This window comes from Corvus brachyrhynchos, unplaced genomic scaffold (assembly GCF_000691975.1).
Source record: "Corvus brachyrhynchos isolate BGI_N302 unplaced genomic scaffold, ASM69197v1 scaffold467, whole genome shotgun sequence".
Taxonomy (NCBI): domain Eukaryota; kingdom Metazoa; phylum Chordata; class Aves; order Passeriformes; family Corvidae; genus Corvus; species Corvus brachyrhynchos.
Genome location: NW_008239309.1, coordinates 2,981,055 through 2,995,857, shown reverse-complemented (window position 1 = coordinate 2,995,857; position 14,803 = coordinate 2,981,055). Strand labels below are relative to the sequence as shown.

Genomic DNA, 14,803 nt, shown 5'->3' with positions numbered 1-14,803 from the left:
CTTTGGAAAACCTGGTGACTTCCTGGGCTCTGCTGATCTGCACCACCAGCAGAAGGCTTCCTGTATCCATAGGCACACAGGTTCAAAACACTTTCTTTTCCATGTCCTTGCTTGTCTTCCAGAGGCTCTTAATCACTCCACAGCTTCATCCTGTTGTTTCTGCCAATGTTCTCTAACAGCATCTGGACCTTCTAGCCTTTTATGGATGCTCTTTACACCTCACAGTAATTAATTCAACACTGCCAAGCACAGCCAAGTTCCCACATCGGACTTTCCCATGCAGCTGGGATAGTACGGGAGAGATTTGGATTCACTCCTTTACCAGCAGCCCCAGTCCCCCTGAATTCTGGACCCAGAAACACGTGTATTCTTCACCAGCAGGGCAAGAAGGATAGTTTTTAAAGACCAGCTGCAAGAGGAATCAACAGTGGTTGGTTGAAACTACAGTGAAAGAGTGGATCTTGAAAACATTCCAGAAATTCACCACCTGGGATAAAATGATAGAATAAGATTTTGAGATCTGACATGAGATCATCAAGTCAGCTAAAGAGATGATGTTTCCATATCTCTGCAGGCGTGCTGAGGGCCTGGATCACAGAAACTGCCCATCTTTACTGTAGCCTTTACCAGGCTACAATTCACATGAGATGTGACAGGAGATGGTTACAGATAGGTTCTCCTTTTGCTTTATGTCCAGGTAATTTCATCTTCTTCCTTTTTGGTCCTCCCAAAATGTTTCTGTGTGAAGCACGAAAGGATTTTGTCTTCTGGCTCTAAAATCAGCTGAAGTTCATTTGAACGAAACTGTAGTTGGGAAACAAATATTATAAGATTACACTAATAACACTGGGAAATTTACGATTTTATTAATATGATATACTCATCTGAATTGACTTGTTGATCAAAAACGGGGGAATTTTTCCTTTATTATGAGATGACATAAAGCAGATATACCTGGCTCTTTTCTTCTTCCTTATTTTTATATGTAATTTGATTTGGTCCATATGATGTAACTTTGTGATGTAGGAAGCAGGAACTGAAAACACATTTCCCTATCTATTACATCAGAAGATATTTATTGGTTTAAGACTGTTTCATGGCATTATGCCAGTCTTCTCCTACAAGAATAGGTGAACGATCAGTACAATAATATTGTCAGACCCAGCTTGTCTTTCATGTCTTTTTATTTTACTCTTAGATTCAACATTGAAAAAATCACAAAGCCATCTTCCACGCACACGCGTTGTGTACAGGTATGTGCAACTCCTCTCCCAAGCCACCAGCAGGGGGGAAAAATAGGATCGGAGAAGGCATAAATTACACTGGCGTCTGGACTGCTAAAATCTAAAGGATGAAAATGACAGCATCAATTCCACCATGGAGAGCGAGAGTAAATTAGTGGGATGAAGAAAAGTACTTTTGTTTCTGTAGTTCATGCTGAGAGGGTGGCTGGAAAGTGGGAATTTTTTTCCTGCCCATAAGCTGTGCTGGGAGATGTAGTCTGTTACTTTTACTGTGACATTGTGGGAGACATTTTCTTTTTAATCACTTAACTGCCATACTGAAGGTTGTTTTCTTGGTAGTACAGCAATTTTGGCAAACAGCTGTAACCTGTACAAGAAGATTAGCATGTAGAGATGGTAAGCAAATGATGATTAGTCAGAAGATGGAAAATATTAAAATTATGTATACACCTATATACCTCTTCGCAAAATTTGCTTATTTTTTTCTTACAGGCCTTCTTCTTGTGTGTGGGTGAGAATCAGCAGGGAGGCTGGGGTTTGGAGGAGAGATGAGAGGTGCTGCTGGGCAGGCAGGGGAGGGCCGAGTGGCCTTGAGGACAAGGGGAGGGAAAAGTTGGAGATACAGCGAGAAAATTAGCAGAGAGAAAATCATGGGTAGTGCCATGGATTGTGCACATGTACATGCTGGGAAAGGGGAATTTTGCAATGAGAAAATTCCACCAGAGAAACTGAATCAAGAAGAAAGTTAAGCTGTGGGATGGAAAGCTTTTTAAAAGAATTTTTAAAACCCCAACCAAACAAAAATATGGGAAAAGGACAAACATGAGAGAAAAAGAGAAAACAAAGACTTTGAAAATGAGAACTTCTATAGGAATAATGTGGACGGGAAAGACAGAGACAACCTAAATGGTATTTTAAAATTTAGTAGGAACATGACATTGTAAGGATGATCTCTATATGTGCCCCTCGCCTCCTTAGCTCAACGTGTATCAGACTGTGGTACAGCCTTACATAGAAAAAACTATGATTTAGTGAGCAGAAAACGGATAGAAATCCTAAATGTAACAAGGGAAAACTGCAGGAATTTCATCTTAGGTATGTGTACTAGGAGAGGGAAGGAAATTACCAGCTCTGCTGGCATAGCAGGTACTATTGCAATGCCTAACACACATTCCCTGCAGACTCCTTAAGGAAATCGAACTTGTTTCTTTTAAAGTTCAGAAAGGAAAGTTTATGCAGAAATAGTGATTTCTATATCCATCATCAAAATAGTTTGTTGGTTTATTGCACAGACAGCCTGAAACTGTTCTTCTTTGTTTCCTAGGACTTCCAAGTCATGTGAATGCTCTGGTACTGCTAGACAGTACAATCTAGTCTTCCATATTGAATAGTTTGGTTTTAAACAGAGGGACATATTTTTAAGTATGTCTCATCTGCAGGCAGAGGTAACACAATTAAAACCAAAATGCATTGGCAACATATTTTTAATATATTTGTGGTTTCACTTTTTCTCATTTTCTTTTTTCCTTATCTTCTTTTTTCCATTTTCTTTACCTTTTTCTTTTTTTTTCCCTTTTCTTTCCTATTTTCCTTTTTATTAAAAAAAAATAATTCCTGTACAAATATTATGAATACATACACTCAACCAAAGTATCTATACCTACCTAGAGTAGATTTCCTGATCAAATAACATTTTTGGAGATATGACATGTCAAACCCCATATATCTGACTCACTCAACAATTTAGACCTGAGGCTGAAAACAGACAAGACAGATCAAAAGAAACTTTTGTGAAATTAAGACGGGTCAGCATCTGAACTCTTATAGAAGAGGTCCCTCTGACTTTCACAAAGGGGTCACAGAGAAATAATTGTTAGCACTTTCCAACCTGATAGCTTCAGTGTGGGAATATATCATTGTTATTATAAAAGCTGAGAAAATCAGGACACAGAGAGGTCAACATGATTCCTTCAAGGACAGATAATGAGTCAGAGGTAGACCAACAGAGAGTGTTATTCTTCAGATTTCCAGGCCAGGGTCACAGCTGTTGGGTGCACGGACTTGCTTGCCAGTACCAGATGAGGAACATCTCTAAGTATTTACCACTTGTGGAATTTCTATTTGTACTTCTGATAAAAGCCTCTGAAGTCTGGGAGTCAGGGTCAGACATCTCAATACCCAAGGGGAATTAAGTGTTAGAGAATTAAAGCACTGTTTACACTGGGGCAAGAGTACACTAATTCAGAACCACCTCTGTGCATTTGGGCAGCTTTATGGCAAAACCGCAGTGCCATGAGAGTAACAGGCTTTCCATAGAGGTGACAGTTGTGCTGAAGGGTTAGGGAGATGGGAATTTAGATGCTGAAAGCAGGACTTAAACAGTGCTTGGGTCCTTAAATCCTTTGTAAAATTCAGCCCTTGAATCTCCATCAGTGCTTCTCTTTCTCTATAATCAATTTGTACATCGATCTCTTCTGATTTGAATGACAAGCTAGCAGCAGAAGATCTAGTCCCACTCTAGAATTCTTGCCTATCTGGCTCCAGAAACCTCGTCAAAAAAGGAGTTGGTTGCATTGGCAGCCTGTACACTCTAATAACAAGTATTTTCCCCCTGCACAAGATGTTCAGTTGCTGACATGTGGCTTGGCAAGTTGAATTGCATTTGTGCACACAGTGAAGCCAATGGTCCACTGCAAAATGTTATTTATATCACTTTAATGTAGCCATTTCCCTTGTCACTTCTAATCTAATACATTGTTGTTGTTGTTTTTAAATTGACAGAAATGGAAATTAGCAAGTACTCAAGGGTGATTGATTTTATGGCACTGGTAACTGAGGCACCACATACACACACCATCATGCAAGAAATATGCTTGCTACACTAATAAGGCTTTGGACACCTCTTAGAGGGTTGCATTTACTTTTCATGAGTCAAGTTTAGTAAACTGTAGTTTGTCATGGCATGATGTGCACACAGATTTTGCATTTGTAAAATCATGAGCAAAAAGCTTATGTACCTGCCTGTGTAAATTCATGATAGAATGAAAATTTGTCATTTCAAACGAACAGCTGAATAATATTAGCTATTAATTAATTTGTCCTGGCAGTTCCAATTTAAGGAGAATCTTCATCTAATTGCTGTGTTGATATGCTGGATTTCCAGCAGTGTAAAGCCCTCTGGTGTCATGGTTGGGATGCTGAAGGGTCACAGAGCTGGATTTTGCTTGTTTGAAGCCATCTTTTTTACTGTCACCAGCACATAGGTCACTATTGTGACATTCAGGAGCAGTTATGGTGCCTAAACCTCAGTCATTGAAAGAAACACAATTTTTCTTGTACTTCAGACCCAGAAGAGTAACCCACAAAATGTAGGTTTTGACATTATTTCTAGCATAACTGTAAATGCAGGGTCCCATCTCAGGTGTTTTTTCCATTTGCTTGTCCACGTGCCAGCCCATCCATGTGGGGCTACTCTGACCTTTCCTTCAGGTGGACCTGCAAGTCCCTGGTTGGCAAACCCAGCAGGTAGGTCAGGTTTTCCAGGAGATGCACAAACGAGCCAGAAAGCAGCCAACTGTGAAATCCCACAGGCTCGTAAATCCAGGCTTGATTGTTTATTTCCAGACATATTGCAGGTGTTTCACATCATGTTCTTATCAGTGTTATTGTGGCTTAAACAGGAAGCTGCATACCAAAGGAGATGGGAGGAATATATCTACAGACAAGGGAGGGTTACTTGGTGAGGTGAGGGAGTATCCTCACTGCTGACTGTTGTGGCGTATTTTCAGTGAATGACCTTGGATTTTCTCCCTCTTGGAAACCATGGCAACCAGCATTTGTTCTTGTAAAATAATTTCTTGTCTTGCAGTGAGTGATTATATATCTTCTCCAAACTCTGAGGTAAAATCTCTCCACAAAGAAGAACAAAAATTACTAAAGAGCAAGCCTGAGTTGATTGTTCTGAATCCCTACATCTTAAAAATGTGATACAACATGGTTATCTACTGCCAGCTGAACAACAAGCTAAAGAGTAGCCTCTGGATAATTGTCTGATCCTGTTTCTAGGTTAACATAATTTAGTCTGAAATAAATACAGACATCTTTGGTGAATGTCAGTTTGTTTCCCCAGTTAGCATCTGACAACCATCAGGAAAAATATTCCAGGATTATACTGCAGCTTTTGTTGAGCTGTTTGGGAATCACTCAGTCATTTCCCTGTTCTTAAATATATTTTAAAATGATAAAGGCCATTCACAAGTTATCCATTCTTCAGATAATCAGTTTGTGTAATTCTACCTGTAGCACCTTACGTATCCTGCGCTTCATCCATGCAAAACCTCCCATCACCTGGGCATTTGAGGGAAGAAAAATGTCTCCCATACATCTGTACAAGCCAAAACCATCTGCTAAAAAACTTGAACAACAAACACAAACCCAAATACAACAAGAGAACCAAAATCTACCTAAAAAATAAAAATGCGATAGCAGCCAGACTTGTCTTTGCACCATCACACCCATCACTTGTGGCCCCTCACTAGTGAAAAAATGTGGAAAAAGACATGGAAAATCCTCCACACCTGCTTCAGGATCATCTCTGAGGTATGTGGAACTTCATTTCATAGGGAAGAAAGTTGCTGAGGCATTCAACTGTGCTCTACCCATCACAGCTTTGTAGCTGCTTCCTTTCATCTGGAAACAAGGTGCAGGTGCTAAAAATTGCATATTTTAAGCCTAGATCCAAAGGAAACAAGTCCTAAGGGGGAACCAGCTGTTTCTGCTTGTGAGTAATCCCTCTTATGCAGTAACTTGAATCCTTCTGGCAGAACTCAAACAAATCTGAGTGAGGACATGGAAACCTCAAGGACACTGATGCTGTTACAGGCATCTGAGCGTTGGAAGCTGGGTGGGATGCAGAGGCCAGGTTTTCCTGCTTTCTCTTCTGCTTGAGCTCTGCATGATGGCTCTGTGCACCACAGCAGGTCACCAGGTGATGAGCCCAGCTTGCTCCTGAGGGTCCTGGAACTGTCTCTTCTGGCCCTGCAGGAAGGCCCACAAGTTCAAGTCTAGGGTCTTCTGCCCACAGCAAGAGGCAAGAGAGCACCCTGGGGACATGGATCCAACTGCTGTTGCAGTGGCCCTTGTGAGCACTTCATTTACCTGGCTCTCCTTGCAGGCTATGAGTTTCCTGGCAAAGCTAACCCCAGAACAGGTTTGTATGCCCACCCACTACCTGCAGTGCCACCATCTCAGCATCCCCCATAGCACCCTGCTCTAAGGGCTGCCCTGGGAGCTGAGGGACACAGCTGCTGGAGAGACAAGCTGTGTGGGCTGTCTCCTGACAGCACAAGGGAGCACCCTCTGCAGCCATTTGGTCTCTTCTGATCCTTTCCTTGGGATTTGGGCACCCTTCCTGGAGCTCTAGTCTCTGCTTGTATCCCCCATCACCTGCACACCAGCCAGACTACACAGGCAAGATTTATGCACACTGTAGTATCCCACGGCTTATGTGGATACCTCGGTATACCAAAAGGGTAATACCATTTGTTGCTTTCTTATGTCAGAGAAAAACCTCTCTAAAATAGGCATAATAATGATTCACGGCATTATTAGTGACAATTAAATGCCATACTTGAAAACAGGCAACATAACTCCTATTTCATTACAAGACTGCCCTCCTGCTGCTCTGCTATTAACAGTGACTTCACCTTGCAGCTTTAAATCACTGTGCCACGGCATGCAGCTAAGCGAGGGCTCCCCATCAGCCAGCTAACATCCTCCAAGGAAAATGCAGCAAAAGCTCATTTCAAGAGGGGCTCTGACAGACACGGGGAGTGCGATTGGGGCAGGTTGCAGTGGGACCAGTTACATGCACCAGTTAAAGGCACTGCTGCCAAAACTATGGCTGCAGAGGGGCCACAAGGTGAATGGGTGTATGGACTGCTGTATGAGGAGGCTCACTGTAGCCTGTGCTGGGGAAGGAGCCCAGTGCAGAGCTCTGTGGTGGGAAAAAGAGGAACTCTTTGAGGCCTCAGATTGATGTAGGTGCTTGAGACCCCACTGGGGCCCACCACAAACCCTTCTTTAATAGCAGCCATAGTTTAGTCCCGGGAGCATTACTGCACCAATGGATGCACATAGACTTAGGGTGCACACCATCCCAGTCCTAAAGCCTGGGAGCCCAGAGATGGGGGCTTTCTCCAGGCCAAACCAAACCATTTGAAGAGGGTTGCAGTGGTGCTGCACCCAGACCTGCAGCAGCCCCTTTCATATTCCCAGCCCTCCTGGGCCACAAAGCACAGTGCCCACATGACTGTGCTGAAAAGTAATGCTTAGCAGACATGTGCATTAGCTCACAGATTACCTCTGCAGCCTTTTCCAGCCAGTGACTATGAAGTGGGGGTTGAAATATGAAAGCATTGCATGGGATTAGCCATGAATCTGCCATTAAAATCAACCCTCTGCACTGCTTTGCAAATCTCCATTTGCAGTTATCTGCCTCTTGGACACAAGGTAAAAGAGAGAGGATAAGAAGAAGGGGAGAATGAATCCAGAAACTTTTCAGATACATCTTGTGACTCCATGTCATTTATTAATGATATCCTAGAGGAATGTTCAGATTATTTTAGTACAGTTTCAGGTCAAAATGCCTAAAAAAAGAAAAGGATAATATACTGTTTGGGAAGAAGAAAGTATCTGCTTGTTTTCTGTAATACTGATGGATCCAGGGACAAAACTTACGTCAGGACCCAGACAAACATATTTTTCAGTAGATTAACAAAACAAATTACAGATGGCTATATTCTGTTATTTTAAACTTCCGTGGTTTTTTGTTTTGTTTTGAACCATAGCCTGAGTGAGGAATTCAGTACTTTCCCTGCAGCATGAGTGCCAGAAACATAGTATTTGCATAAATAAACAACCCCCTGAAATTCTTCTGTAATTGCTCAGTACTGGGTATTGCCCCTTTCAGAATTCAGAACCTTGCAGGCATGGTGCAGCGATAAGCTGGCACCTGCAATGTGTGCGAGGGTGGTCACACGTGCTGTGTGCTGGGAGAGAAGGAAGTCATAATAAAACAAAAACAGTAAAAAAAAAATTGGAGGGGAAAAAAAAGAGGGGTGAAATCCATGAAAGAGGTAGTTGAATGTTTCTGTGGATGCTCCTATTTTTCTTCCAGAAGAATGTTTATCCTGTCAGTCATGTAAAAGATGAGACAACTGCTGGTGTTAAGAAATGACACCAAAACAAAAAATAAAATCACAAAGCAATTGCTGATCACAAAGCAATCACAAAAAAAAAAATCAAAAAGAAAAATGTGGTTCCTAGCTTTGGTGCATAGCTTCCTCACACTTGTTTCTTACAGAGGTGCAAGAGAGTGAACAGGGTAACTGACTTGTCCTGTATCCCTCATTTTGCTCACCTGCAAAGAGGTCCAGCAATAAACATTTCTAGGAAGTAAAATGAGATCTGAAAGTGCTTTGAGAGAAACAGTACAGCAAACCAAGAGATGAGAGGCAGACCAGAGGAGAGGAGGGGTGTGTTGTGGAATAGCAGCTGATGCTAGCACATTTCCACAGGCTAGGACAGCAAGGAAGATGAATGGGGACAGTTGGTCACTGGAGGCTGGAGAATGACCCAGCAGTGGAGTTCAGGGGAAGAGGGAGTCTGTGCAGTCAGCCTGCTGGACGGGCACTGCAGTTGCTAAATCCTTATTGTGGTACCAAGTACCACTTGGTACTCCTCAATTCGTCATTTATTCTTACCAGTTAAGTGGAAACCTAAACATTTCACTTTTGTACCAAATAAACTTAGCATTCTAAACAATCCGAAATGTTTCATTTTGCAGCCTGTGTAACAAAAGTAGAGGAAAAAGCACGAAGCTCAAGGGTGAGCAGAATAGCAGAGAGGGAAGGTCTTGCTTCTTTCTAACCACTGAGGACAAGTGACTCATGTTCTATACAGCTTTGTCTACTTTTCTGGTTTTGAGGCAGGGCTCTTGCAAGGGTGGTTAGACTGTTCTCTACTGTGAGTCCTCCCACTTTGTGTGGCACCTTTACACTTCAAGCAGCGTGCAAATGGTTGGGACACTAGTCATAGAGACAGAGCACGAGGGTTCGTGTCCCAGCTCCACCAGCATCTTAGCGATTTTGTCACAGAATTTCTGTAGCAATTTCCTGGATCAAAAGAAGACACCAAACTTTGATCTCACACTCCCTAGGCAAGTGCAGACCCTGGCAACAAAAGATGTTTCATTGGTGATCTGCCTGTTGCCACCATCCTCCATCTGACCCCCTTATTCAAACAGTATTGCAATGTGCAAAAATATATTATTCAATGAAGAAACCATTTTCTCAAATCCCACAGCTCAGGGGAATAGCTTTCACAACACAGTTCTTTTAACAGCTATAGCAGCAGACAGTGGAGAAGTCTGCGAAACTAAAACGGAGGAGAAGATATGCTGTGTTTCTAAGCAGTAGAAATTAGCCACCCAGTAAGAAAGCACCGAAATACAGAATGACAGTGGCTATCAAAACCACAGAGCAGGGTACATGCTGGGGAAGAGAGTAAGACCGTGTAGGTGCCCTGGTAAAAGCTGCCTGCAAAAACAGAAAGGGGGTGGGGAGCCAGTTTCGTTTGCACACTGTTACTAACCACTTGTGACCAGCAGAGCTTCGAGATGCACAAACGCCTGGAATAATTGGGTCAGTCGTGTCTAGATGCAGAGACAGCTAGATCAGACTTGGCTGTGCTTTAGCTTTCCCCAGGAAACTGTGGCTGTCACAACACCAGAGTTCAGGAGACGGGTATAAAAAATCTGCATCTCAGGGGTTATAGAAACTACCCTATTGTCAACAAACTGAGTGGGCTAGAGGAGCTGCCTGTACCTCAGCCTCCCCTTGCTCCCTGCAGATTGCTTGCATAAGCAGATCTTCAACTTCAGAGGCTAATGAGAGTAAACAGGGGAGATCAAACATACTCCATACTCGTCCTGTTTAAACTGAGTTGTCTATGAAGCAGGACGCTAAGTCCATGCAACACAGTATATGTTCAAACCCAAGGATTTCTGTGGGTAGGGAAGGACTGTGGGATTACAGCCTGAATGTTAAGTAGCTTCATCATCTCTACAATGTCAAAACATCATCTGATGCTCCAGGAGGGTTCTTTGATTAATGTAATTAACACTATTCTGCCCAGTATGTGAGGCAGTAGGTGTGTCAGGCCTGAGGTCCCACAGGCTCCTGCAGACACAGAGAAGGGAAGGGACACTCCTGGCAACAGAGCTACTCCAGCAGGAAGGCAGCCAGGGCCCGTGGACAGGTTCCCTGCCTTGCTGCCTGGGGGTCTGCAGCCGCACGTGAATTGCCGCAGTGGCTCAGCCTTGCCGGTGCCACTTCTTCAGCATCAATGAGAAACATTCTGCTAGGGGAAGGCAGCGATAAAGTGTTTCCTGTAGAGATTTCAAAACCTAACAGTGGCAATTTGCGTTACAGTCATATCACCAAGTCTCAGACAGACCCGAGTGTCCTCACACCAGAAAAATCAAGCAGTAACACGTTTTTGTTGCACTGTTCTCTTTTTGTTTTCACAACAGAACAAAGCAACCTTGCTAATGAGAGCAGGGGAAATTGATCTGATTTGGTTTTGTTTTGATTAGGATGTTTGCAGGTTCTTGTGACAGCAAAGAGAAAGCTTCCCTAAGTGTAAGCCCCAGGCCCAGGAGTGAGTTCTATAAATTGGATCCATTCTTTTTCTTCAATCACATATCCACTGAAGCATCTCTGCTTCCTTCTCTGATGTGTTTTAAAGGCCACATCATTTATTTTGCATTTGAGTTAAAGTGAAAAGCAGAGAGACCTGCTAGTTAGCAGTAGCATAAGACCACAGTACAAGTGCAATTTAGATGACATTTGACAAGGAAAAAAGAACATTTTTTCCACATAGACATTTACAGATTTTTATACCTACACATAGGACTGCTTCTAGCCTTTGATGCAAGTTATTCTGGAGAAACCTTAGTGGTACAGAAATGTGTTGTTTCATCTAAAATTTTAAGGTTTGCCTTCCATTTGTGGTCTTCAACATTTTCAACATTCTCTACAGATCACTGTAATTTCTTTCTTAACTATTACAATAATATCATTAAAGAGCTAGGAGGCAAATGCAAGGGCTTATGCCACAAATGGAAATAGATCAATAAAAAGGCATAGAAAATCACGTGCAAAACAACAGTTATTGAAAGAGTATTAGTTGATTACCTAAGGTACTCACCAACTTCCTGCATTCAATCACTCCGTATCTAGTAAGTTAGGAAGGAAAGTATTGCATTTAAATATAGATTATGCTTATTGTAGTCTCCATAGGATTTGTAATATAATAAGACCATCCAGCACTTTTCAACTGTAGTAGCAAAAATGTTACTATGCCAAGGACATTACATCATACACTGACCCTGGTTAGCCAGCAAAAATAGTACCTTATGACAGAGCTGTGGTAAAAATTAGAGTTTTATATCATAATTCACAGCATAATTCCATCACCTCAGGGAACGAAGCATGACAGCAGTTGACAGAAATATACTGTATTTATGGACAATAACTGAAGGAGAATTTCAGATGGCATCCTGCCGGGGAGTATACAACAAAATGGGCTGGGCAGGACAATGAACGACAAACACTGCTAAGTGCTGAAAATTAGAAGCAGTGATTCCAGGATCCGTCTTTCACTCTCATCTAAAAGGTGGTATTTACTATGTGCCTATGTCCCCTGTCCCGTTATTGTTTCAGGAAAAGCCCCCCCTTCCTTTCTTCTTATGATAATTAGCTATTTCTGTGGGTAAACCATGGCTCTCAAAGGCTCCTTACAAAACTTGCTGTTGGGTGTTGAAGAAAGACACACTACCTGCAGGCTTTAGCAGTTCAGGGGTTTGTTTTCTCTTTTTGAGTCCCTATGCCTCTGCTTTGAACACCCCCCACCTGTAAGAGTTGTGTTTTTTGCTAAAATGCCATTTATGTTATAGGCCTGGGTAAGCAGGCCTGGGAGCCATCCAATGTTCTTTGGTGCCCTCTTTGGTACTGAGAACCACTTAGTCCTTGGGGACACTGGAGTGAGCAGATGACAGATGGATTGACAGAAAGTCAGGAGAGAAAATGTGAGAGGAGGCTGGACCAAGTGCAGAATCAGTGTAACAGCTGCTTGGCTCAAGAAAGGGTTTATCAGCCCAGTTTAGCCTTGCTTTACATTAGCTAGTGGCACATTAAAGCTTTGGGAACAGTTCTCTGCCTATCCACACCAGCTAGGGGTTAAACCACAGCAATCAGTTGCCCTGAAGGCCTGAATCACTTGTGCTTTGTTTGCAAGCTGTACCCACCCTGGGGATCCTCCTGTGGTCTTTCCCCTTTCATGAAGTCTGACCTTGTATTTAAATCTCTCCAACTAATTAACTGCACACCTGTTCCTGAAAAGGGGACCTCCAAGAGCTCTATCAGCAACTGGAGATGTGGTTTGCCAAGGTGGGGGTGTACCCAAGCTTGCATCACTTAAACATTTCCAGCCAATCTGGTCTAAAGGGATTGACAGAAGAGATAGAGGCCAGGAAAGAAATCATGGGAACACTTTACACCACTTGGCCTTGATTTACTCTGCTGTCAGAGCCCAAGCACAAGGCAAGTTTGCAATGCTATCTTAGGAGTAGGATGGAGCTACATGTACCTGCCTTAAGCATTTTGGAAAACTGCTCTAGAGTCCCCATGTCATTTGCTGTGTCTTTTCTTCAGGAGAGTCCCTTGGAAAAGGCAGCATCTCTGAGCCTGCTCACAGACAGGCATCCAAGAAGCAGTATCTTGACTTCAAACAAAAATTTCATTCATGTGTTTGAAGGCAGGTCAGAACCCTCAAATAATGCATATCTCTTTGTCCTAATAGCAATTAGCATATAAATCAAGTCTTGGCTCCTATATGAGTGCTTTGCTTCATAAACAGAATCATTAAGAGAAAATCAAGGAATGGATCATCTTGATTATTTTGAGCTTACAGTAAGAGAATCAAAATTGAGAGTCAATTCTTCAAAAAAGATGGTAGCACTTCAGAATTTGTCTGCGACAGTCATCCTGTAAATCTTTTTACTTCCATTGCAATACCAAAACATCTGCGTGTGCAATGTTCAAAGTTCAAATCCACAGCAGTTAGGTTTTTTTTTCTAATTTATTTATTCAGTCTGTAACAGTACTATCAGTATTATAACTATGTTGCTGGGAAATACAAAACAACAAAAGGCTCCTATATCATCCCCACAGGAAGCTGTTCAGAGAAGCACACACACCTACATCTTGTCAGTGTGTATAAACACCTAAAGGTAGCAAAGCATCTGAACACAATCTGGGGCACCCAGCTTGAGGTAGCCCTGCTTGAGCAGGGGCTGGAGCAGAACACCTCTAGAGGTTCCTTCCAGCCTCAGCCATTCTGTGACTCTGTGGTAAGAGGTATTGCTTTCAACAAAATTAATGCTGTATCTTAAAAAGGCATACAGCTAGTTACTTGTAAGGACAAAGTGCATATTTGTCTGTAGTGCATCATGCCTCACAGCCCTGTCCTCACCTAGAGAACAACATGTTAGACCAGTTCTTAGGAAGTCACAGGTTTTACACCTATTACATAAGCAGAAGATATGGTCCAGGAATTTTTCATGTATTATCAAACAGTGCTATAAAAGTTGGGTGTGAAATCAAACCAGAAAGTTGATACGCCTCTTCTTAGTGGCAAGTATCTTATGCAACCTACCTTCTATTCATACACATACTGCAGACTGGCAGGTCTTCATCACCACTTTTGTTTTAAATTTCATGTTCAACAGGAGTCCAGCGCTGCTTCCTTTGACATCAATGTTCAAAGTACATTAAGCTTAATAAGAGCCAGACTGGTCTACCTGTCTGAATTTGAAAAGCAAGTCCAATACTAAACAGATGAAATTAAGTCAGAACATTTGCAAATCTTTTCTGTACTCAGCATGTTGTTATGAATGTCTGTGGACATAACTGGGGAGAATGTTAATACAACTGGCTGTTAGCACAGAATAATAATTCTGTGTTGCTAGATTAGTGCCAAAGGAAAGGTATAATTATTTGCAATGCACAAGACATGAGGCTTATGAGAGTGCCGTGTTTTGGTGAACTTTATTTCTTCACAATTGTCTTAATACATGTTAATAATTTTTCTGAGGGATGTTAGTACTATTACACTTTCTTTCCCTTCTCACCTCCATGCATCAGAAGGGAAAGATTTCAACCTGTGGAGATGCATCAGCAAATCAATTTTTCTAAAGGCAAAATCACTAGATGTTTATCCCATGAACTGGGGTTTTAATCAATGGGGTTATGCTGCAGAAACAAAGTAAATGAGTCTGATTGACTAGGAAACACCTAAGGAGCGTTGCACAGCTGTGCCAAACTTCATCTGGGTTAGTGTGAATTCAAGTCTGGGGTATAGCTTGTTCTGACAAGAGATGAGGCAATGTGTGTCTGTGAGGCTATTACATTACCAGTATTGCTCAGCAGGGTTCAGCA

The 14,803-nt window shown here is 42.2% G+C and overlaps 1 long non-coding RNA gene across 1 annotated transcript in view; it reads right to left on the bottom strand.

Annotated features, from left to right (window-relative positions):
* Positions 1-11,689, bottom strand: part of LOC108448294 — a 17,843-nt gene extending 6,154 nt beyond the window's left edge. The window contains exon 1 of the long non-coding RNA XR_001864143.1: positions 11,514-11,689. This is a non-coding gene — a long non-coding RNA (uncharacterized LOC108448294). The remainder of the gene's footprint in view (positions 1-11,513) is intronic.
* Between the last annotated feature and the right edge of the window lie 3,114 nt (positions 11,690-14,803).